This window comes from Garra rufa, chromosome 16 (genome assembly GCF_049309525.1).
Source record: "Garra rufa chromosome 16, GarRuf1.0, whole genome shotgun sequence".
NCBI lineage: Eukaryota > Metazoa > Chordata > Actinopteri > Cypriniformes > Cyprinidae > Garra > Garra rufa.
Genome location: NC_133376.1, coordinates 33025711 through 33052191, shown reverse-complemented (window position 1 = coordinate 33052191; position 26481 = coordinate 33025711). Strand labels below are relative to the sequence as shown.

Sequence of the window (26481 nt, the reverse complement as noted above, 5' to 3'; positions counted from 1 at the left end):
ATATTGCATCGCACGCTGTTGCCGTCAATATTGGCATAATGTAGCAATACTTTTGATCGCTTAAACATCGTTTGCGTTAAATTTATGCTATGCTTTAAAGTATAGTGTACATTACAGCCTCACATTTGATAAGCTCTGGGCGAGTGGGCGTAACCGCCGTAAACTATTGATTTTCAAGGCAGCCTCGCTGCAGCTAATCACCAGCATTTGATCCGGGCACGTTAAAGATGCCACACGTTTTCTAGCTCACTGACGTTGACAAGATTATACCACTGGGTATCAAAATTTGGTACCGAACGAAAATTATTTTTTCGATACTCGATAGTATCGAGACAATTCGGTCGGTGCTTAAAAAGTATCGAACTCGATACCCAGCCCTAATATAGTGTAGCGATGACTTCACTTATAGCATTTAAAAAGACTTTTATTTTGGTGTTTTATTTTTAGTTCATTTACACAAAATAATAAAGAATTTTAATAACAGGCAATAACATAAATTAATTTTCTGCTTATTGGGCAGCCAGAATTTTAATATCACTGCATCCCTACTTGCAGTTTTTTAAGTTGGTGCTCAGAGTAATGTGAAGCTGAAGTTTATGTAATTGATTTAAACCATTCAAGTGTTATTTTGGATGCTCACTGTTTTTTTTTTTTTTTTTTTTTTCTGAAGAACTCCATGTGATGAAACTAGAGTCTCGAGTAACTCTTGACCTGCACTGTTTGTCACAAATTTCCACAGCTTTATTTAATCCTATTTTCATAGGGGTGAAGAGAGTTTTTTTAGAGTAATAATAATACATACATGCATACTTTCATGGCCGGTCAAAATTATCTGCAGTGGATAAAGTTTCTAAATTCACCTGCTATTGGCAGGTGTGGCAAAAAGTTAATTTTAGATCTTAGCTGCACATTATCACGGCACACGTCCACAGGAGAGGAGCAGTGCTTCAGTCCTGGATTAATGAGGGAGGTCTCATCCCTGACACGGTCCATCCATCAGTTCCCTCCAAGGCCTTCTCCTTAAGGGACAACAGAGTGGGGGGTATAGATGATGAAGAGGACTAATTAGGCCGCCATGATGTTTTGTTTTATTATGGGCTCAGTTTGAAATTTTCAATAAATCTTATTAGCATAGGAGGTGCTCGGAGACGTCTGACTGAAGGTGTGAAGTGGGTCTGCTGTTTACACTGAGGCTAACAGCTGCACACTTGCGAGGGCTGTAAAAAACATACGCTGCGCTGGTGTCGCTGTCGACACACAGTCGGCTGATGCCATAATTCATGTGTGTCATCCGCGGGATGCTGTGTGAGGGGAGGGGAGAAGGTGAGTTTTTTAAGCTCCTCCTGTTTACCCACTGCCTGATGGCCCCCTGTAGAGAGCAACAGCAATTATCACCTTGGAGGAATGTGGGAGCCTTGTGTTAAATTCCCTTTGACCCTTTAGTAGAGGAGGTCAGGAGGTGGTGATCCCCCCAGGGAGCAGCAGGCAGTGAGGGGTGGGGGGGACGCCATGGATGGGTGCGTTTGGAGCTGTTTCTCATGGTCAGGGAAACTTGAGTCTGGCATTGCTTTACAACTGCAGTCAGTTGGTTCTCATTCTACAATTCTCAAATAGGATTTTTATGGTGCATTTGCAATGCAAACGGCTGCTTTGCTGTCTTAGTTTGATTGCATCAGGACTAGCTTTATACTTTGAAGACTTGCAGACAGGTTAGCACATCCATCAGGATGAACTTGGAGGCTTGTGTTCTTCACACACTCAAACACCTGAAGACAAAGCTCTTCTGTAAAGCTCTTTAAATCATAGCAGTCAAACTTCTCGCTTTCCAGACTACTCATTACTGAAAATGAACCCTTAGTTGAAGGGTTATGGGAGTAATTCACCCCCCAGAATTCACTTTCATGTCATTCCAACCAAAACAAAGATATTTTAAAGAAATTTTCAACTGTTTTTTTCATAGAATAAAACTCCAAATGTCCAAAAAACAAACGTCAACAGCATTGGACCATATTGAATGTCTGTGTCTAAGTGCTTTTTTCCCATAGAATGAAATTCAGGTAACAATTTACAATGAGGTTCCATTAGTTAATGTTAGTTAATGTGTTAACTAATATGAACAAACAATAAACAATACATTTTATATAGTATTTTTTAATCTTTGTTAATGTTAGTTAATGAAAATAGTCGTTCATTGTTAGTTCATGTTAGTTTACAATGCACAATGAAATTAACATTAAGATTAATACATGCTGTAGAAGTATTGTTCATTCTTTAGTTCATGTTTGTAGTTAACTAATGTTAACTAATGAACCTTATTGAAAAAGCACTTAGACATTTTTCAAAATATCATCTTTTTTTTCTGAATGAAGTAAGTCATATATGTTTGGAACAACATGAGGTTGAGTAAATATTGATGTCATTTGTATTACATTTTCATACACTAACGTAGTAAGTCTTTAGAGTTAGTTCACCCAAAAATTCTAATTCTGTTATTAATAACTCACCCTCATGTCGTTCCAAACCTGTAAGACATTCGTTCATCTTCAGAACACAAATTAAGATATTTTTGATGAAGTCTAAGAGCTTTCTGACCCTGCATAGACAATGCAACTACCATGTTCAAGGCCCAGAAAGGTAGTAAGGACATTGTTAAAATAGTCCATGTGACATCAGTGGTTCAACCAAAATGTTATGAAGCTACAAAGAATACAAAAATAATGACTTTATTCAGAAATTTCTGATCTTTAATGTAGTTTTGAATTCAGAGAGCCTCCCCTTGAAATCAACAAGACCTCAAACAAGAGGTCACATTTGAGACCGGGTACCCCATATTACCATATGTGACTCTGGACCATAAAACCAGTCATAAGGATCAATTTGACTGAATAAATAAGCTTTCCACTGATGTATGGTTTGTTAGGATAGGACAATATTTGGCCAATATACAACTATTTGAACCTCTGGAATCTGAGAGTGAGCTAAATATTGAGAAAATTGCCTTTTAAAGTGGTCCAGATTAAGTTCTCAGCAATGCATATTACTAATCAGAAATTAAGTTTTGATATATTTATGGTAGAAAATTTACAAATATCTTCACGGAACATGATCTTTACTTAATATCCTAATGATTTTTGGCATAAAAGAAAAATCAATAATTTGGACCCATACAATGTATTTTTGGCTTTTGCTACAAATATAGCCATGCTACAAAATACTGGTTTTGTGGTCCAGGGTCACAAATTAGCCAAAAATGCTAATTCTATCGTCAATAATTCATCCTTATGTAGTTCAAAACCTGTATGTATTTCTTTATTCTGGTTCTACTGGGTAATGTAGGGAACCATACAGTGACTTCCATACTATCTTTTTCCCTAACTGATCTCATGACGAAAACGTACCCATGGGAACCTTTTCTCAAGACGCGATATGCGTACCAATACGTACATCACTGCAGTTTCCAACAGAAATAAACACTAGAGGCAGTGAAACAACAACAAGCAAGTAATCGTTTTTATTCACAGTTATGATTACATCTCCATATTTTTCACTTTCTGGATGTAACAAGCTTGCTCTGTAGCTCAGCTGGCACGAAATTGGACTTAGGATGCGGAATCCTTGGGGAATCCTACAAATCCCATAATATTTAATACAATCCCAAAATATTTGACTCGCAGTGAAAGAGCTGAAAGATGAGAGATGGAAAAAACAAGGTAAAACGGCATGCTTGTGATTGTGTTTTTACGTCACCTTTGCATTTGTTAATACTATCGGGAAGGTTTAGGTGTAGTGCAGATGGTACATTATTTTAAAACGTCACAGAGCATTAGAGGTTTAGCACCATTCAATGGACATATCAAGTCAGAACTGTGATGACATGTACAAAACCAATGTCACATAAAATGTACCATATGTAAGTTCATCTGCTCCAGAGAAAAAAACAAACACTCTTTTAGCGCCACTCAGTGAACAAGTTCCCACAAAAAGTTCTCCCCATATGGAAGTCAGTGGCTACCAAAAACGGTTGGTTACCAACAGACTTCCAAATATCTTCTTTTTAAAAGGGTACCGCCTCAGTGACACTAAAAACCTGGTATAAACAGTAATATGTCTCGCTTGTCCGCTGTGACCAGATCATCTGAGATGGATGTTAATATCAGGTGTAAACGGAGCCTATGATGTCTGTTTGTGTCAAGCGGTGTTATGATTTCATTTATAAATCACAGCTTAACAAGTGAGGCACACCACATTATTGGATGCTGAGTCTGTCTGGATGGGCTTTGGGTGTTATTTGCGTGTACTTCTAGTCATGTGACTCAAAACTGATTATGTATGGTCGTTTAGAGCTGTAGTGACAAGGCCAGCTGCAGACCGTTGACAGCTGCAATGCAGTTTTCATTTTCAGTCTGTCCTTTTAGCCTCTCATAATTCACACCTGATATCTCCTGACCTGTGTTCGTGTTGAAACAAACAAAGGAGTGGTTGTTTAATAGTGATGAGAGCTCCTAATAAGACATCTCTCAGTGGTGATTACCTAATCGGCCCCCAGAGACAAGACAAGGGCAAAGACTGGGCCCCTAACTATTTTAGACAGGGGCCCAGTCACTTACAAGACCTTTCTCTTCCCAGAGCCCTTTCTTACATGAATGCTAATGAGTTGATAATTCCTATTGTACAAACACATGTTGTTTTCTGAAGTGAATGTATTTTGTAGTCTTTATGGTTCTTTGGGCATAGTATATTTATTTCATGATACATTCAGAGATTACAGGGATAGTTCCCCCAAAAGTGAAAATTTAGTCATCAAGTGCTGACATTCAAGCTGTTCTAAACTTGTGTGTGTTTCTTTCTTGTGTTGGACGCAAAAGGAGATATTGAAAAGAATGTTGGTAACCGAACAGAAACTGCTTGTTTTTCAAAATTGTTCAAAATATTATTGTCTTTTTTATTCAACAGAAAAAAGAAGTGCATACAGGTTTGGAACAACTTAAGGGTCAGCAAATGATGACAGAATTGAGATTTTTTTTTAGTGAACGATCCCTAGTTAGTCATTTTTTTATTAAAAATGAAAAAAAAAAATTGGATGTAAATTATCAAAAAGAGAAAAAAAGAAGTTGTAAACTTTATAAATATTACCTATGCCCACCAACTATATCTTGGTATATATTATTATATTATATTATATTATATTATATTATATTATATTATATTATATTATATTATATTATATTATATTATAGCAAAAAGGAAAACAATTTTAAACTATCAATTAAAAAAATAAAATGTATAGTTGTAAAAACTGTTTAAAAATATTACGTAAGTCCACTCAATATGTCTTGCTAGTTCTTTTCTATTGCTTAATTTTGAAAAGGAAAAAATATATAAAATATATAATAAAATATAAGTTATTAATCAAAAATAAAATGTATAGTTGTAAAAACTGTATAAAATATTATGTAAGTCCACTCAATGTCTTGATATAGTGATGTATTGTATTATATTATATTATATTGTGTTGTATTGTAACTATAAATCAAAAACAAACCTAAATGTATAGCTGTGAAAACTATATAAAATATTATGCAAGTCCACTATCCCTGTATTATGTAAGTATGTCTTGCTACAGTGATGTATTATATTATATAGTTTTTTTTTAAATGAAAAATTATATAAATTATCAATCAAAAATAAAAATGTATAGTTGTAAAAAACATACAAAATATTATGTAAGTCCAGCCCTTATGTATTGCTACAGTGATATATTATATATAATATAATATAATATAATATAATATAATATAATATAATATAATATAATATAATATAATATTTTATTATATTGCCTTATTTCAAACAGGGAAAAATGTAAACCATCAATCAAAAGTCAAACAAAATGTAGTTGTAAAAACTATATCAAAATATTATGTCTTGCTATATTATATTACATTGTATTATACTAAAAGTATTGCTTTCAAATGATTAATTGTGATTAATTGCATAAAAAATAAAAGTTTTTGTTTACATAATATCTGTGTATAATGTGTATATTTATTATGTGTATATATAAATACCACACACGCAGAATATATTTTGAAAAAATTTGCATGTATTCACATGTATATATTTATATTAAAATAATTGATATTTTTATTTATATATATATATATATATATATATATATATATATATATATATATATATATATATATATATATATATATATACATACACACATACACATACATATTTTTAATATATAAAAACAACATTTTTTAAAAATATATACATGCATAGGTGTGTATTAGGCGTACATAGGCGTAAAGTACACATACATATATTGTGTAAACAAAAACTTTTATTTAGGATGCGATTATTCGTGATTAATTGCTTGACAGCACTAATAAAAAAAATTGCTCAAATAGGAATTATCAATTAAAAATAAAATGTCATTGTAAAACCATATAAAAATATTTCCTAAGTCCACCCAATAAGTTTTGTTATAGTTTGCATATACTATATATGGAGTATGGGTGACTCCAAAATCTTAATTTAGCCCCTGGACACATTTCTTAGTCTTTGAATAAAGGCGAGAAGCCATTGATTCAGGAAGTGCTCTGATGTCTGCCTTAAGAATATTTGCCTTTGGAAGGATAAACAGAATTTTTTAAAAAAGATTTAAATATTGACCTTGTTATAGTCTTTGTCACAGGTGGCATGGGGTGTTTGTCTTTGATGGAATTTAGATTCTGTACCACTCATGAGTGCTATTCTAAGGGGAGTAGCCTTTTCCTATTGTTGAAGAGGCGCATCATTTGCAATCATTGTCAGATGTTGAAAGCTGACTTTTCTTTTTATGTTACCTTTTGAGTGTGACTCACTGCACTTGCCCGCACAAGACATATCAAGTGTGTCAGAGTTGTGAGAGAGGTAAGAGACGGTATTGATCTGCCGTATTGATGGAATCTATTCTCAAGTCTCTTAGTCATAACAGATATTTCTTTCTATTTTCTGAGTTTGCTCTGATTTATATTGCTGTGGAACACAGAATGGCTTCTCCGTTAAGTTAGCTTTCCCATGTCAGCCCAGCTTATAAACTCACTGAGCTGGCTCTCTGACCCTCAAGGCCATCAATTAGGTTCTGTCCTCAGCAATTTGTGTTCAACTGTACCATAATTAACTCCACTGTGAAAGCAGCCATCCTTAAATACAAGGGCCCTTACACGTAGTGACAAAGCAGAGAAGCCCCACGGTTTTGTCAGATTACCTCGCTGTGTCAAATTAGTGCCAGTCTAAGGCCAACCCCTTTTAGACATTAGGGGTCCTGTCCTGAGCACTCCACAGCCTTGTCCCTCAGGAGCCCGTGTCCATGATTTATTTAATGTTTCGGGGCCAATCCTGAGCCAGCAAAACATGTCTTGCGTACTCTACACCCCATCTAGCTCCCAACAAAGGCCTATCCGTGCTGTAAGGATGGATCCCTCCAGAGCTCTGCTACTTTCTTCAGCACACGGTGGGACTTGAACTTCAGTGTTGCCATAGAAACCTAATCCCCCCTCCCGAATCCCCGCCCACATCCTTCCCCCTCTTTTTCACAGCCTTTTGCAGACTTTAATGACTGTAGTTGCAGTTTTTACTGCTTTGAGAAGCATTAAAACTAAGGTCAGACCATGTCAATTTACAAAAAAATTAAGTTTAAGTTAGCAGTCCCTTCGGTGGAGTTTATTTATTTAGTTATTTAATATGATTTTTTACATTTTATTTTGTTTGTCAATACATTTGGTACACCTGTTTATTAGTGATATGTCTTATTTCTTGACAAACTATTTAAATAGATAAGGTATCTGCTCTAAATTAATGTTTGGCTCATTTATTTGATCAGTTTATCAAAAATAAGACAGTTTTTATTTTATGTATTTATTTCAGCAATTTGTAAATGATAAAGTCATTCATAACTGTAAAATATTTTTTATTATTTTATTTTTTCTCTTTAAGCAGTTTGTCAAGAAATTATACATTCAGTTGAAGTCAAAAGTTTACATACACCTTGCAGAATCTGCAAAATGTTAATTTTAAATAAAAGGGATCATAAAAAATGCATGTAATTTTTTTAGTTAATACTGACCTGAATAAGATATTTCACATAAAATACATATACATATAGTCCTCAAGAGAAAATAATAGATGAATTTATGAAAATGACCCTTTTCAAAAGTTTATATAAACTTGATTCTTAATACTGTGGTGTTACCTGAATGATCAACAGCTGTGTTTTTTTTTGTTTTGTCATAGTTGTTCGTGAGTCCTTTGTTTGTCCTGAACAATTAAACTGTCCACTCTTCTTCAGAAAAGTTCTTCAGGTCCCACAGATTCTTTGGTTTTTCAGCATTTTTTTTTACCCTTTCCAACAATGACTGTATGATTTTGAGATCCAATTTTCACACTGAGGGACTCATATGCAACTACTGTATTACAGAAAGTTCAAATGCTCACTGATGCTTCAGAAGGGAACACAATACATTAAGACCTGGGGGTGAAAACTTTTGAACATAATGAAGATGTGAAGAGATGGATCTCAAAATCATACAGTCATTGTTGAAAAGGTTAAAATACACAAAAATGCTGCAAAACCAAAGAATTTGTGGGACCTAAAGGACTTTTCTGAAGAAAAATAGACAGTTTAACTATTCAGGACAAACAAGGGACTCGTAAACAACTATCACTAACCATAAAAACAGCTGTGGATCATTCAGGTAACAACACTATAAAGAATCAAATGTGTGTAAACTTTTGAATGGGGTCATTTTTATAACTTCAACTATTGTGGACTATATGTAAACATCAGTACTAAATTAAAAAAATGCATTTTGTATGATCCCTCTTATTTTGGTCAAATAACTTAACATTTTGCAGATTCTGCTTTCAGTTATACAGGTTGGAAATTAAAGTGTAGACTAACAACATGTAATAGAATAAATTAAATTCACTTCATACTTGGAGATTAAGCAGTGTTATGAATAATTTGAGGGCACTAACACTAATACTATAGTATTTTTATGACAAATGTAGTAGTAGGTGTCACATTTTCATTGTATGTGTTCATGTGGAAAGTAATGTGTGGAGAAGAGAATTCATTGGTATAATCAGATTCAGAGACAGTCTTTTAACTCTCCACTGAGATTTGTTCAAGATACTGTCTGTGTCTGCTGCTTCTCTCGTACTCACACACACATTCATGCATGAGCACTTAGATGTGACACAACCTGGCACTCACTGCCTACACACACACACACACACACACACACACACACACACACACACTTACAGTCTCTTACAGACACACACACACACATACACATACATAATACAGGCCTCTGGGAAAATGCAGTGTGTAAAGGAAGGAGAGTGAGCGTGATTTCTGAGTGAATGAATGTAGAGTATGGATGAATGTCACACTCATGCCCGTCATGTTTCTCCTGCCGACGTTCCAGTGTGTGAGGTAGACTCCGATGTGAGATTCCCCTCATCTATTATTAGTCCTATGGTCTGCTGCCTCAGCACAAAAAAGTAGACCATACAGCCAATTCTTTGTACTCCTTTTAAATAAAAACGTCCAGCAAATTTGGACTCAATGGGACACAATTTCCTTTGTGTACACTCGAGAAAGTGCAGTGCAAACAGGGCTGTGTCCTCTTTGACCAGACTCCCTAATCACTTAGAGGAGAGAATGAAGCAAAGAGAGTGTGATCTCTTGAGTGAAGTCTGAAAACTTGAGTCAGGTTGGGTTTTTGAATTTCTCAAAATAATGCATTATTTATGCCGTATTTTGTGTTCATGCTGAAGTACTTCTAGGATAAAGCTGCGCTACAGAAGAGTTTTGAGGTAAAAAATCTGGAATATTTGTACATAAACAAACAGTGATGGATTTGACAGGATATTTCAGGTTAACCTCATTTGTCCTTGCATGTTTATGCTGTTTACTATACTGCTTACTTGTTCAGACAACATATTTTTATGATATAAGTGACAAATAAACTAAATAATAATTAAAACTTTGCCAGTAAGCCTTGCAGCTTCATGTTTTATTCACATAAGGTTCTAGTGAGGGCAAATTTCTGCAGTACAGCTTTAATAATAAAAAAAATGGAATTGTCTATTTACACTTAGTGTAATAGGCAACATTAAAAAAGATTCCTGCTAAACAGTGGTTCCAGAGATGTAGGCGATAAAGCACGCAGCAGTGACTTTTTTTGATGCAATCGACTCAAGTTCGAATCCGCCTTTTGCCGAACTTGTTCTTTTCCCTTTTCACATCACATATCAAATCGGAAGTGCATTCGTTTTAATAAAATGAAGGAAATAACTGAAAAGTGGAAAATAAAGTGCCTCATGGGTGTTTATCGGTTAGGGCTAGGGGTAGATGTAAGGAGGTCTTTATTGTCCCAATAAGTCAGCATCCATTTAAAGGCAGAATATGTACGATTTTTGGATTAAAATATCCAAAAAACACTAGAACAGTCAGTGTTACATATTTTGCTGAATTGTGTACTTGCATTATCCCAAATGTTTCGAAAAATGTTTAAATCCAGAGAAATAAGTTTTTAATTAGTGTAACGGACCGTGTCATTGCGTCGCCTGCCAATAATGTCATATACCCTTGATTTTCCGGTTTTATTTTGTAGAAAACATGGAAACCCCAAAGACACTTTAATATGTTATGCATTTTAGTACATTTTCAGTTGACGAACACACAGAGCAGCATTATAAAAGAACTGCCAACACACTGTAATGTATCTAATATGATAAAACAGTGCTCCTTTTCCTACATATGCATGACCGAAAGAAGCGGAAGAGGTTGACTGTGGCATAATAAAAGCTTCGCTGCTTTCGAGTGTGTATTGCGTTCGTCCTTCATTAGCAGTTGCTCCAGTGTGCTCGTTTTGCTTCCACAACTTTCACTCCTACCCTGCTTCGAACTACAGTGACCTTAACAAGTCTTTAATACACTAGCTCATCCGTAGACATGATTTCAGCCCGAGTCCCGTTGGATTGCATCGGCTGTGGGGATGAAGAAAACAACTTCCATGATTCCACATTATCACGGCATCATCAAACCAGTGTTGTTTTTGACAACCATCTTAGATTTAGTCTTAGTCTTAGTCTTTTGGACTAAAATGCTTATTAGTTTTAGTCAAATTTTAGTCACTTCTATATGTGATAGTTTTAGTCCAATTTTAGTCGATGAAAAGTCAAAAAGGTTTTAGTCTAGTTTTAGTCGACGAAAAGTCAAAAAGGTTTTAGTCAAAAAAGGGGAAAAAGTAGTCTTTTAACAAATTAATGTATGTCAGTAAGTATTTTGCTGTTGGGTAGTGTCACTTGTAAGTTTTGAAAATAGCAGATCTATAGTTCAACACAATGTGAGCTTCCGGATCGACTATTTTCACCAATAATTACAATAATGAAGGAATGTTTTAAAACATAAAAGACAAACAAGGATGGAATGCTAAAACGGCTTGCCATACTAGTATGGCAAAGAGTATTTAATGCTAAAACGGCTTGCCATAGCGGCAGATACGTTTTAGGTTTTGATTGGCATGCACAATAAGCAGAAATGTCATGCATTTTAAACGTCTGACGGACCACACACTAACATTTTCGTCTATTCTCGTCTCGTCAACGAAAACTCACACACGTCTCGTCATGTTTTAGTCATCAACAAGCCATTTTTATCTCGTCATCGTCTCGTTATCGTCATGAAAAAAAGTGGCGTCAACGAAATGATTTTGTCATAGTCATCGTTGAAGAAAACAACACTGCATCAAACTACATCTTTGCTTTTTTGTTTGTTTTTAATATGCGCCCTCTAATGGCGAAAAATTCAGTATTGTGCCCGATGATAATTTACACTCAAAACGTAATTGCATAGTGTTTTATAATGTACTACAATACTGAGGTGCAAATATCTGGCACTTGCACTATGCATTATAAATAGCATCTACCCAATATTATTGAAAAGAAGAAAAGTAAATACTGCTATTTTTTACATAGTGTAGAATATTTTGTTTTTGCACTTAGTATGAATAGCATTTTGCTAAGAAAATACTGCTATTTGTACATAGCATCTAAATGTTATTTCCACTTGGTGTAAATACATTTGGGTTATTTGGCAATCCAGCGCTGGGTAAATATTGGACTAATTGGTTAAATGTTTTTACCCAACATGCTGGGTTGTTTTATTAAGGCCAACTATTATTTAAAAATGATTATATTGCTGGCTTAAAATTAAAAATTACACACAGAATTATAGAGGCAACAGCAAAACTTAAAAGATGAACATATAATTAAGCAATAAGACCCATGGACAAAAATATAAGACAAATTGAATTTATTTTGTTGAGTACGGCAATATTACATATATTTAAACTTGTTTAAACAAGCATTTTTGAAATAGAAAATGTAACATTTAAAAGTAGCATTTTAGTTTAAGTTCAACCGTTCTCTGTAATTGCGTTTCACCAAAAATAGCACTAATTCTCATGCCGGTGGTTTGGCTGAGAGATGCCATGACTGACTTCATAACCTGCCCATAAACAAACAGTCTGAGATTAGATTAACATATTTCAACATCAAATCTAATTAAATTCAGTATTATAATGAATAAAATCAATTTATGTTATGCAAGGCAAAAGGCATTTCCATCATGTGAAATGACCACTGCTGACTGACATCTTGTCCTGGTATGTTGTGCTGCATAAAATATTATAACTTACAGCGCAGTAAAGACTTTTATAAATGCAATAAAATGTATACAAACCTTTATTTCGCTAAAGGACCACTCTTTCCTGTAGAGGACATAAAAAGCCCGTTCTCTGCAGCAGGCAGCTGGGTTGTTTTGTCGCAGACAGGCTTAACCCAGTGGTTGGGTAAAAAAACAAAACAATAACCCAATATTTAATAACCCATTAAAAATGACCCAACATCTTAGTTACAGAAGACTACCCAGCACCTGGGTAAAAAGTATTAAAAATGACCCAACAAGCTGAACCCAGCATTTGGGTTAAAAAATAAAGTGCAGAAAAACTACACAGCACCTGGGTAAAAATAATAAAACATCCCCCCAAAAAATTACTCAGCAAGCTGAACCAGCAGTTGGGTTAAAAATAAATAAAATAACCCAGTATTTTTTAGAGTGTAGCATCTATCGCTATTTGCACTTAGTGCAAATTGCTGCTCCCTAAAAAAATGTTTAAAGGTGCAGTGTATGCATTATTTGCAGTTCCACATGTAATTGCAAAAACAAACACTGCTTTCAGACAGGTTTCACTTCACAAGACAGCAGTCCCACTGTCTGCCACAAACTGATGCCATTGGTTTTGGGTCAGTGTTGCACGGAATATTAAAAAGGGGTAGTTTACCCTCATTTTGTTCCAAAACTGTTTGACTTACTTTCTTGTGAGGAAAACAAGAGAATATATATATTTAGAAACTTTTTTTTTTTATCGTGAATGTCAGAGGGATATTGTTTGGATGGCAACAGTCTTCAAATTATCTTCTTTTGTGTTCGGGAGAAAAAGAAAATGCAAGTTTTGAACAAAATGAGTGCAAGACTTGATGACAATTTTCCTTTTTGTCTAAACTATCACTTCAAAATGTAATAGCAGAAACATCAAAATAGTTAGTGCCATTGATTGTGTTTGTGATTAACAGCCTTATGCTGGAGTGAATCGGGACAGCAAATGTGTATAGTTTAGCCTATATGTGAAATTGGACCACAAAACCAGTCGTAAGTAGCATAAGCATATTTGTAGCAATAGCCAACATTATAGTGTATGAGTCAAAATTATACATTTTTCTTTTATGTCAAAAATCATTAGGATATTAAGTAAAAATCATGTTCCATGAAGATATTTTGTAAATTTCCTACCATAAATATATCAAAATTTAATCTTTGATTAGTAAAATGCATTGCTAAGAACAACTTTAAAGGCAATTTTCTCAATATTTCGATTTTTTTGCATCCTCAGATTCTAATATTGTCCTATCCTAACAAACCATACATCAATAGAAAGCTTATTTATTCAGCTTTCAATGATGTATACATCTCAGTTGTAAAAAAATGACCATTATGACTGGTTTTGTGGTCCATGGTCACATATATTTGCTAATATATACTGCTTTCCATCATCTCAGATCCACCGAAGCCAATCAGACACTCTAACATCACCCTATTGATGTGCTGGACCAAATGTGAGGTAGATCCAGAGAACATGTTCATTAAGGCAAGGAAAACAAACATATGGCAGAGAAGAAAGAAATGAGAGTATGTGGAAGAGGAAGACCTTGGGAGTGCCTTGGCCCCTGTCTAAAACTGTTAGTGGCCCAGTCTTTGTGGGCGTCTTGTCTCTGGGGGCCGGTCGGGTAATTATCAGCGATGGTGCACGTGTGGGAGTGTGTGAATGGGGCCGTGCGTCGGGCGTCCAGGACCCACTGTTTGCGTTCTCACTGCACCCCATCAGCAGGATGCCCCAAACTGAGCGGGGCGCACTGAAAAGTGAATCCAATCCCTCCCTTTTCCAATCTCGTCTCCACTCCTCCCCACCTCATCCCTCTCTTCGTCGGCTTCTCCCCAGGAGAATGGGAAGAAGTGGAGGAGGACGTAAAGACCCATCTTCGACATGTTTGATGGGGGCCCTGTTGGACAAAGCCCTCTTTCCTGTTCGTCCATGTGGAAAATTATGGCGGAGGAGGAGGGAGACAATTAGTGGGATCTGCTAATCACCCGGGCAACACTCATTTAATTGACATGTGAAATTTTGTTTAATCTAACATGTCGATAGGCAATATGACAAAGGCCTGGAAGCCAAGGACTAGACAGCTTATTATTGGAGGACGGTCTTTGTAAGGCCGGGTGTGTGGAACGAGTCTGGGTGGGGGTTGACGTGAGGATTAAATGCCATTATCCTCACAACGCGTTCGGACAAATAGCGATGCACACTCTCACTTAGGTGTTTTTATGTTTGTTGTTTGTTGCCGCTAAACAGTGCTTTTTTATTACTTTAGTGATTATGGCTTTGGAGGGTTTTACCGGAGAATGCGGCTGCAGTTCAATGAAACTTGCGAACATGAGAGTTTGGGCTATGAGTGGCCACTTTTGTATTCGCAGAAATCAATAAGCTATTGAAGGTCACTGAAAAGGGAGCACTCACACCTCACACTGTTGAATTGACTGAGGAGTGAGAGCTTTATAAGCACAGGCGTTTGCTTATTACGGTTTGCAGAAATTCAGCAGTGGCATAATACAATATATTGAAAACACATCTTAACCAGTCATGGGGAAATACCAGCACTCAAAAATGATTATGCTTTAGTGAGCATGTTACCTCCTCACTGAAATTAAGACATGTAAACACCCAGACCTCCTGAAATGATTCGGTATTAATGTTTAGACATGAAAAACATGGATGTGGCTTCGGCTTCACTGTTCTAACATGTCTTCTTATTTGTCTTTCAGTGGGACCAGCACCCAGGGAGTTAACAAGTTCATGTCAGAGGACAGGTAGGCCTAACCAGTCTTAATGTTCTTCTCAGCAAAGTTTGTTTTTGTGCTTGTGATTGTCGTTGTATGTTTCATTGTGATGTTCCCCACAGGAGTTACCCAGTAGAGGTGAACTTGATTTAAAACAAAAAAATATATTTAATTTACTTTGTGGTAGACCTTCAATTGTTATATGTAAATGAGACATCAAGATGTCAAGCTCTTTCATTTGTGGTCAGTTTTTTCCCTTTTTATAACATTTGGGAATGGTTGTTTAGATTGATTTCATGATCACTGTACTGTACTGTCCTTTCAAAAGTAAGTTACTGAATGCATTTACAATCAAAAATCAGCTAGTCATAGCACAAGAAAATTGCATTTAAAGAGATTGCCCACCCAAAAATAAATATTAACCCATCATTTACTCACCCTTAATCCATCCTAGGTATATATGACTTTCTTTTTTCAGATGAATACAATTGGCTATTTAAAAACTGTCCTGGCTCTTTCAAGCTTTATAATGGCAGTGAATGGGTGTTGAGATTTTGATATCCAATTAAGTGCATACATCATCATAAAAAGTACTGGTAACACTTTACAATAAGGTTCATTAGTTAACATTAGTTAACCACATTAGTTAACATGAACTAATAATGAACTGCACTTATACAGCATTTATTAATCTTTGTTAATGTTAATTTCAACATTTACTAATACATTATAAAATTTTTGTTAACATTAGTTAATGCAGTGTGAATTAACATGAACAAAAAATGAACAACTGTATTTCCGTTAACTAATGTTAATAAAGATTAGTAAATACAGTAACAAATGCATTGCTCATGGTTAGTTCATGTTAGTTAATACATTAACTAATGTTTAACTAATGAACCTTATTGTAAAGTGTTACCAGTGTTACCTAAGTACTTAACACGACTCTGGGGGGTTAATAAATGCCTTCTGAAGCGAATCAATGCGTTTGTGTAAGAAAAATATCCATGTTTAAATCTTGACGTAGCATAGAGAGAATATGCTAGTCTTGTGAGAACGAAGTTTTGTTCACAACAAAGGAAAACCATCTTCTTGGCTTATATCGAAATCCTCCAACTTTTTTCTCTACAAATCCTTATTTTGTTTTTTTCTGAATTATGACCAGTGTTCCCCCCCCCCCTCTTCATTGTATTTCCACGTTCGCCACAAGCTTACGTATCCGCTGGAACGCCACTCTCTTGTGTACACACATAGAGGAAGCTAGAGATTGCGGTTTATAAAGTTTTAAATATGGATATTTTTCTTACACAAATGCATTAATTCACTTTAGAACAGGGGTTTCAAAGTCCGGTCCTGAAGGGTTGCAGCCCTGAAAAGTTTAGATGCAACTCTAATTAAACACACCTGATCCAACTAATCAAGTCCTTCAGGCTTAATTGAAGACTGCATAGTATGTGTTGTTGGAACAAAACTCTGCAGAGCTGCGGCCCACCAGGAACTAGGTTTGACACCCCTGCTTTAGAAGGCCTTCATTAAGAGCTGTGTGGAGTACTTTTTATGATTGATGGATGCACTTTATTGGACATGCCATGGAAACATTCACAACGCTTGGAAGAGCCAGGACATTTGAATATATAACTCTGATTGTATTTGTCTGAAAGAAGGTGGTCATATACACCTAGGATGCCTTGAGTAATTTTCATTTTTGGGTGAACTGTCCCTTTAATTGGGATTTTCAAGAGTCTTTCTTTTAATGTTAAAACGCTAATGAACATGTGTTGAATAAGCTGGTAAAAGTGTTTACATACATTATGAAACTGAGGTTGTGGGCAAAAATCAAAGTGTGCTTATAGGGTTTATGACTTCTAGCCACACTTTAAGATGTTTACATGTAACATAATGGGTCAGAGATGTAAACGCACTCAATGACAGCTGTGTAAATGATGTCATTTTTTGAAACGGAGTCATACATCACAGCTGTAGATTAAACCATTTCTCTGTATAGTCCTCTATATTACTCCAAATGCTTGGTGAAATCATAGCTACTGTATTTGTTTCAGAGATTTCCATTTCGTTTGCCAGACAGTTTGGCAGTTTGCCCGAACTCACAGCTGGATTGGCCAGGCTTTTAATGCGAGCGTTGGGGGTTGGAATATGGATGTCTGGGATGGGGGGTTTGAAAAGGGCGAGGGTGGCATGGCTAGGGCACAGGGAGATTTTTTTTTCGTTTAAGAGACTGGTGCTTGAGAGTGATTGAATTGCATCCAATATGACCATTTTTTACATTTATTTTTAGCAGTTTTCCATTTATTTATGCAGAGACAATGCAGAAGGCAGACAGGAAGTAGGAGAGAGAGATAGGGGGATGGGATCAGGAAGGACCACGAGCCAAGACTCTAACTGAGTTTGCCTGAAACACAACCACGATATATGATGACATTTTTTGAAGTCTTAATTTCACATTGAGCTATTGAACAAAAAATGGCCACTGTTTTACCATGTGATTGCCAAATGCATTTAACTTGCGTAGACAGTGAATTAAATATTAATAGCATATTTGATTTTCCCTGGAATCGATTCAGTGAGCTCAGTGCATCAGCTGTGCACTTGAGCTCAACGTTATTTTTTTCCCTACTGCCAGGTTTACTTTCCTTCATTTCCTCCTCTAACGTAGCCATATCGGTATCATTGTGCCACTTAACACCCGATATTGTCTAAAATACTAGGTTGAGTCCTATTGACAACTTCCTGTTAAATTGGTTGTGCACAGGTCTCTGCTTTGTGCCGAAGAAAAGACAACAGCATCAATGAGCAGGTCTACCCCAATTTCCTATGAGTCCTTCACTATTGTGACAATAATAACATGGGCTCTTTATGCAGTAGCTATTACTGCCCTGAGCAGCAGGAGATCTTGCCAAGACCGAGGCGGCGGGGATGTGAGCATGCGGAGGGGGTTTACTTGACTCCGCACGAGCTACATCCCCGCCACTTTCCCTCCCTTCCTCCTTCTTGAAGAGGGCCGTTCCTGCTTTGCCACTTTGCCCTGACAACTGACTGCTTAAACGAGTGCAGGAAAATAGGTGCCTTGCTGGTCTCCATGACAGACCGCACATAATCAGTGTTGAGGTATGTAATTACAGCTGTCAGGCCCATCCGCTGTAATTGATGCAAGTGCAAGCAGCGCTTGCTGCCAGGGCGGCCTCTAACTGCACACATGGCAGCGACGCTGGCCTCTTCTCATGAGAGAAATGGAGAAAACATTACCTGCACGTTAACAGATGCCAAGCGACTCTTTTGCTGCTACGAGTGACGGCGGCTTTTTTTTTTTCACAGAGGATAGTACCTTGGACGGGTTTGTCTCCTGGCTTTCGATTCTCAGACTCGGTTTGATGTTGCCGGGCACATTCACAGATGGTGAAGGGGGGTAGGGGGTGTGATGAAAATGCTGTCAAAGCCACAGACGCTTAAGTGTCTCCAAGGCGAGGTGGTCTGTCTGCGGGGTGTCTGTGCTTGGCTTATCGCTGTTGGCTTTTTAAATGTTTCAATTCCTGCCATCCAGTAGAGCACACGGTGCACCATTTAACTTGACTGGAAAAAAGAGAAATCACTTGAATCAGACTTCTTATGCTGCTTCATGCGCGAAGAGGGGGGCGTCAAGGTGGATAGGCCAGAAATGTAGTGGCTTGAGCATCGTGGCTGAAGGCTGGGGTAAATAAATCCTCTAGAGAACATATAAAGACCTATCTGGCTACAAAGCAGGAGTCTCAGGTGCCTGCCCTTCGCCTCGCTGTTGTAATATTGATCAGAGGAAGGTGTGCTTCCCTCTTTTAGCTCTGCTGAGGATTGATGGTTTGAAACCAACACAAGAGGATATTTATTGATTTGGCTTGGGAAGTTATGGGCAAAATAACCTGACAACTGCGCCCAAATGCAGTCATAGAGGAGATTCGTTTAATTCTTATGTTTGTTTTGCCATTATTGATTTTATTATTTTTTTATCAGCTGTTACTAAAACTGTTCATTTGCTGTGACATCAGGGTTCCCATTTGTTAGCATGTTTCGCATTTACATTTTTGTCTCTGTACCAGGAACAAAAGCATTGCATTGCTCGCTATGCTTCGGTTGTTCAAAATGTTAAGCCTTCATACAGCCTTTTTCTATTTGAAAGAAAAGAAATGTACATGCATTTAAAAAGATTATTTTAAAAATAGATTTCAATTAATTAATCAATGAGTTTGGCTTATAGTCAATACCCCATCACTGGAGTATTATATTTTGACTGTAAAGGATGCTTTACAACCCATTCCTGTGCTTATTGCCAACATATGCATGGCTATCTGTAAAGTAGTAAGATGGCTGAGCCTTTGCACCCGGTAAGCCCTGCCCTCCCATATGTTCAACTTCCAAGGGCAGACCACCAGCGGCATCTCATCAGACATTCAACAACAATTTCCCTCAATTGACGTGTTGAGCAGTAATTTAAGATATAAACAGAAGTCTGATTCTGGCAGATCTGACATGCAAGTACCAAGAAGTACTACCACATGTAACTACTTTTGTTTACATATATATACATTTTGTCAAATATTGTCCTAACAAACCATACATTAATAGAAAACTTATTTATTCAGCTTTCAGATGTGTAAATTAACTGACTGTTTTTGTGGTCCAGAGTCACATATAATACAAATGTGACCCTGGACCACAAAACCAGTCTTAAGTCACTGGGGTATATTTGTAGCAATAGCCAAAAATACATTGTATGGGTCAAAATTATTGATTTTTTTTAATGCCAAAAATCGTTAGGAAATTAAGTAAAGATCATGTTATATGAAGATTTTTTGTAAAATTCCTACTATAAATATATCAAAATGTATTTTTTTATTAGTAATATGCATTGTTAAGAACTTAACTTATAAACTAACAAACGCGCTGCATATAGCACGGTCCACAACGGAAATGTTTCAGGGGGACCTCAAAAAGTGACGAACTCATCTGGGACCTGATTATTTATATCACTATATTACCTGATTATTTATATCACTATCACCTTTAAGTGATACTATACTATCACTAAAAGGCGATAGTTCACCGATAACACCTCTGCTCTGACCAACAGCCACTGAAAAAATAATCAGGTCCCAGATGGGTTCGTCACTTTTTGAGGTCCCCCTGAAACATTTCCGTTGTGGACCGTGCTATATGCAGGGCGTTCGTGTGTTCGTTGTGTTGTGAGAATTTGCAGCGCGTTTCCGTATTTGTGTTTGTGTTGCGAGGATTTGCAGCGCCTGTGTTGTCAAACTGATGAAGATCTTTTCTTAATTTGTTGTCGTTTTTTCTGTTTACATGTGTTTTCTTGTTTGCAGCGCGTTGGCCTCTCTCGGCCACCGTATATTTCACATGTGAAAACGTGCAAACTTGTGCTTTTGGAACACTTTCATGTGCATTCTGTGTGAATTCCCATGTGAATCACATGTAATCACATGTATTTTCCTATGTGAAACCCATGTGAAACCCTAGAGATCACATGTAAATACCCATGTGAAACCAGTGGAATAACACGTGAATCCCATGTGAAACCCTTGTGATCACATGTGAAAAACATGTATATTCCCATGTAAAACATGTATATATTATAAACCTGCTTGTGTTACAATGTTGTGATAGTGAAATGACTCACAACTGTCAACTGTCAATATTTTATTCATGCACAATATACACTCAAAAATATTTAATATTGTTTGTTCAGTTCAATTGTATAGAAAAATTCCATTAAGTTTTATTTAGCAATCCTTATACACTATTCATATTATGAAGAATTTAAATGAATAACTACAATCTAAAGTATTTATATAAATCTTTAAGGGATGGTTCATCCAAAAATGAAAATTATGCCATTAATTACTTACCCTCATGTAGTTCCAAACAAGAAAGACATCTTCAGAACACAAACATATAAGATAAATTAAGATATTTTTGGGATGCTTCGAGAGCTTTCTGACCCTGCATAGACAGCAATGCAACTGAAATGTTCCCAGGAAATGTAGTAAGGACATTATTAAAATAGTTAATGTGACATCAGTGAGTCATCTGTATGTTTGCTCAAAGAAAACTAAAATAACAACCATATTCAAAAATGTAATCTCTTCCATGTCAGTCTGATGTCCTTACTTTCTGGGCCAGGGAATATTTGCATAGTTGTCTATGCAGGGTCAGAAATTTCTCCAAAAATATCTTAATTTGTGTTCTGATGATGAACAAAGGTCTTGCAGGTTTGGAACGACATGAGGGTAAGTAATTAATGACAGAATTTTTAATTCTGAGTAAACCTTTTCCTTTAATAACTGGTAATGTGCTACTGCAAATTTGTTCTTAAATAAAAAAGTGACTCAATCACATTTCCCATGGCATGAAGTTGATAAAACCTAAAAGTACACCAAAAGACACTGCTAAGTACAATTTACACAATATTTATTCGTCTCTTTTTTAATTGTGTTGAATTTAGACCTAACAACTTGAGTCATATTTGATGACATGAGATTGGCAATGAACTGGATTGGTGTCATTGTCTGTAAGGAGGGCCACAGCAACATCTCCAAACTCATCAGACTTGTCCTAAATAAAAAAATTTAAAAAAGAGATACAAATCACAAAAAAATCCAGTGTCCAAAATAGTATTGATCAATTTAAGATGTTTTTTTTAAACTATCAATGATTTTTTTTTTACAATTAATTTTAAAAAGACAGCTAAACTAAGCTAAAGTTTACAAGTCCACATGTGGAAAATTTGTGGACACATTTGACCACATGTGGAAAATTTGTGGACACATGTGATCACATGTGGAAAATTTGTGGACACATGTGATCACATGTGGAAAATTTGTGGACACGTGATCACATGTGGAAAATTTGTGGACACATGTGACCACATGTGGAAAATTTGTGGACACATGTGACCACATGTGGAAAATTTGTGGACGTGATCACATGTGGAAAATTTGTGGACACGTGACCACATGTGGAAAATTTGTGGACACGTGACCACATGTGGAAAATTTGTGGACACGTGACCACATGTGGAAAATTTGTGGACATGTGATCACATGTGGAAAACATGTGGACACATGTGATCACACGTGTATATATCATATTGTAAAGTCAGTATCATGAATCGTACCACATTGTGGGTTGAATGACTCATTACATCCTCTTTTTTTTTTACATTTATTTAGACAAATAAAAATGTATTAACTTATTCATTCATTGCTGTTGAACTTCCTTTAAGACATGTTGAATACATTCAGATATTTTATGAGTGTAAGCTGTTTCAAACATGTTTGATAGACTTGTTTTGACTATTTGAAATGTACGTATTTTTACATTATGTATTTTTACTAAAAGACACGCACTTGGTTTTTTATGTGGGTTGACTTAAAGTATTGATCATTTGACAGAAGCATGCTAACCTTTCACTCTGTCTAGACCTCAATAAACTCTAGATTACAGTAGTGGAGGTTTCATTGTCCACTAATATGTTTATGTGGTCTGCCAACACCTTGCCTGACAGGAAGCATTGGATTCAATTGGATTAGCACTACCTAAATATATCTCCACACGTAGAATCCACAACGTGAAGGTGTTGTTTTGAACAAGTCTGGCTCTGGACGTTCTGCGTAGCTGTTCCCAGACCTGCTCGCTGCAGACTATAGGAACACAAGGTGAAGTGTGAAAGTTTGAAGTGGGTAAAGCTAATCATTGTGTAATTACGGCTGCCAAAAGGGAGCCATTAGCTAAGTGCTATCCACTAACGGTGGTCTCTGTCGCTTTGCGTGAGGACTGAGAGTGAAATTGTTGACAATGGTTGAATAGTCCTCCAAGGCCCCGTGATTTGGCCAGGCAGCCTCCGAGTTCCATTGCTACTCATTAGCGGCTATGTTTGGTGCACTGCCTTGACAAATCATACCCCAATGTTATTAAACATGTCGAAACATTGTTTGACAATTTCCCCACTCGCCTTGTAATTGGTGCGCTCTGTGAATAGACTATATAAATATATTTATGAGCCGAGAAATTTCGTGCTATCAAATCAAGGCAGGGCCTAATGCATTTTTCAGTGCTGTAAATTTCAGAGATACTTGATGACTTTATGAGGATGTTTATGGGGATCGGCACTGTTTATTTTCATAAACAGCTCAGCAGATGCTGGCGAGAGCAGCTGCGGTGGTTTGTATTCTTGTGGAAATGACAGGGCCAGCTGTTGTGCTGTACTTACTGTAGTTTAGCGCTTGCAAGTTTGCAAGTAGAATTAATCTTTCATAATGGGGCTCGAGTGGCAAAAGACCGATGGACAAGCATTATAGCCATAAATCTGTTTGTTATAAGTTTGCTCAACTTTTCCAAGCATGTTCTAGATTTATGAAAGCTGTAGATGAAGCACAGGGAACAATCCGTTCTGACAGCGAGTTGTCTTCATCATCAAAGTACACAGGCAATATGTGTGGTTGCTGCTGCGGGATGAAAACGGTACTAAGTACATACCCGATCGCGCTGCGGAAAAGAGGAGGGTTTAAACTCTGATTGAGCCCTCTAGACACCTCAATCAGAATGAGGTTCACCTAAAATACCTTCGACTAAAATCATGCTCTCAGCTGAAATCTTCCTCTGTTTCATTCCCTCTGGATGAGGGTCTATAAGAGGGATAGCAAGATGGAAAAGAGGCTGTATATAAGTGGGCGTCTAGTGTCAAGGGGTGTGTGCACGAGATGCCGAAGACATACGAATGAACGCCTAGATGTTTGTGTAACAGCGTAAGCTATACTGCATAAACACATATGTTTGCATACATTTCAGCATGCACACCAAAGAGCAGCTTTATTTCCCCTCCCAGCATGTGCGCCGTCAATGGCAGTCTGTCTGACATCAGACTTTGACACTAATGCTCGTGCCAGTTAATCCAAGACCAGACTTTTGACTCAACAACGTAAGATCAAAATCTCGCCGACAGTCCCGCCATGTGGCACAGGAGTGACTCTTCAGCTCTTCAGTGACTCTTGGCTGTCGCCGCACGCTCCGTGAAGAGCAGCAGGCACGTCTCCAGTCAGTGAACTGCTAAATGAGGGCTTGGCCAGACGAGCAGAGCATCGTGGCTGGATTGCTTTGGATGGAACGGCTGATCTCTCGCCTCCTCTACGCCCAGGTCTTTGTCTCCTTTGCTAATTGAGCGACCTGGATGACCCTAGAGTAACATGTCACCACAGAGGGGTCAGTGCCCCGGTGTCATGTGACATGGAGCTGGTGACCTGATGTGAAGGGATGGGCCAGTGTCACAGATCTAATCCGGTGACATAAGATTCAGCTCTGATCTTTTTGATCTTGAACATTTTCCAAACCAAAACAAATCACCTTGATATGATTCTAAATGCATTGTAAAATTGGCCTGTGTGTGTGTTTAAACCTTTATAATATAATTATTCATTTTGGCTGTTACAAATAGCTACCTGATACACTGCCAAAAGGGCTTTTGAAAAGACAAAACACAAACAGTCAGCTCAAAAGGGATTTTTCCCGGCAATTCCACAACAAACAAAAAGACTGATTAGTATGTGCCATTTGTTTTTCATGTGCATTATTTGTAAAAAAAAACAGCTCTCCTTTATTGATTGCAGTCTGACAATAGCTCTTTTTATTCAGCCAGGACGTTCATGCTATGTTGCCTAGTGACATAATGACATCCATCAGGAAGTCAAATGTCAGTCCTTTCTTGCTCTGACATTTAGTTTCGGGTACGTATGGAGTCATTGTTTTGCATTTGATTTGGCTGATGTTGGAACAGCATCAGATGGGTTATTTTGTGCTATTTTGAAATGACCATTGAAGTGCTTCAGCCATCATAAAAGACTGGAGACGAATCTGAAATGCTTTGCGAAGACAAAAGGCTCAGCCTTGAATCCTGAACCTCTAATCCCAGAAGCATTGTCAGATATTACAAGAGGGTCTGCACCAAAATATCTATGAATGAGTTTGTAATGTATGGGATTGTGCAAGAGGGACATCTTCCATCACTCAAACCGCAGGCATTTCTGTCGGGACTGTGAGAAGACTGACAGGTCTATTTACCCCTTTCCAGTCAATCAGGCAGCCTCCTTAATGTCTGCAGGCCTGTTGGCTTCAGGTTCGGGTTGCAACAGAAATCTTTTGTGATGATGAAATCAAAGTTTCCTGTCCGTTTTCCACTTTGAAGGAACCGAGGGCCTTTGTGGTGTTGTAGAAAGAAACCTGCTGCGTTCGAATGGATTTGATGAATATGTTTTGTTGCAATGATAGTCTTCTGTAAATGTTCAAACCGCCTTGTGTTGTGCTCCGATGATTGAAGGCGCTACTCTATATGTTAAATGAACACCTATGAGCTTCAGGAAAAGCTCATTTGTTCATGTTCTTACGGCATACCCATCAAAATACATATATGTGCAACCTGAAACCCTGTCTTTGATCTGTTATTTCAGGGGCGTTGTTTCATTCTATTCACCGAAGATTCTTTTTCTTATTTCTGCAACTGGATTGGTCCATCTCGGCACTTATGAGGGCCTCGGCTAAGAAGTGCCAAACTAGTTTTGGGGGTATATCTGTGAAAAGGTTCCCCTTAATCCATTTTATTTGCTCTGCTACCTCAAAACCATTTGTCCACACAGCCCGATGTCCCCCGCTGGCCCTTTCCTCCCGCTTCTTCCAAGGATTGAGAGTGGAGGTGCAAGACACAGACTGTTAAAAAAAAGCCATCTGGCCAGAGGAAGAGGTGGGGGGGTTTGCTGAGGGTGGAGGGAGTCATGCTGGGCAATCAAAATGACAGACAGCAGTGAAAAGTGTTTTGTGGGCTCCCACATATATGTGAAGTAGGCTGACTTGTGAGCTTTCACAGCTCCCTTTGGTCTTCAGGTAAACACTGACTTAGTCACGGTGTATCT

General features: G+C 37.2%; 1 long non-coding RNA gene across 1 annotated transcript in view; it reads left to right on the top strand.

Annotated features, from left to right (window-relative positions):
- Positions 1 to 26481, top strand: part of LOC141288850 (uncharacterized) — a 90079-nt gene that overhangs the window by 9073 nt on the left and 54525 nt on the right. Inside the window, exon 2 of the long non-coding RNA XR_012339751.1 lies at positions 15506 to 15550. This is a non-coding gene — a long non-coding RNA (uncharacterized lncRNA). The remainder of the gene's footprint in view (positions 1 to 15505; positions 15551 to 26481) is intronic.